This window comes from Myotis brandtii, unplaced genomic scaffold, assembly GCF_000412655.1.
Source record: "Myotis brandtii unplaced genomic scaffold, ASM41265v1 scaffold59, whole genome shotgun sequence".
In the NCBI taxonomy this organism is placed as follows: Eukaryota; Metazoa; Chordata; class Mammalia; order Chiroptera; family Vespertilionidae; genus Myotis; species Myotis brandtii.
The window spans coordinates 103287-103678 of record NW_005370223.1 but is presented as its reverse complement, the minus strand read 5'-3'; the positions used below and the strand labels follow the sequence as shown (position 1 = coordinate 103678).

General features: G+C 63.3%; 1 protein-coding gene across 1 annotated transcript in view; it reads left to right on the top strand.

Annotated features, from left to right (window-relative positions):
- The first annotated feature begins 247 nt into the window (after positions 1 to 247).
- Positions 248 to 392, top strand: part of TRIQK (triple QxxK/R motif containing) — a 46954-nt gene continuing 46809 nt past the window's right edge. The window contains exon 1 of the mRNA XM_014550287.1: positions 248 to 381. The gene's annotated coding sequence lies outside the window, so the exon portion shown is untranslated. The remainder of the gene's footprint in view (positions 382 to 392) is intronic.

Here is a 392-nt window from a genome sequence, read left to right as displayed (position 1 = left end):
CCTGGTTCATTGGTCGATGCTTAACCACTGAGCAACACCAGCCGGGCGGTGTCCTTATCTTAAATTTCTACTGTCTCATTTCCAGGTCGGTTTCTGAACCTAGGATTCAGGTCCAAAATACGCTCAGGCCTCAGGGAAGACGCTTTGGCGTCCTCCAGGACGGCCCAGAGGCGGGAGAGAGACCGGCCAATGGGAGCTCGGGTTGAGGACTGGCCACGCCCCCTGCCCTGGAGCCCCGCCCCCTTCCGTCCCGCTCTCCGGGAGTGGAAGTGTGCCTGCCGCCGGCTCGTGCAGCCACTGCCTCTCAGTGACAGGACCCTCCCTGGGCACGATTGGCAGCGGGTCCCGAAGTGTGTCGGCCCTCGCCTCGGCTGAGCTGAGGTGTGTCCGGC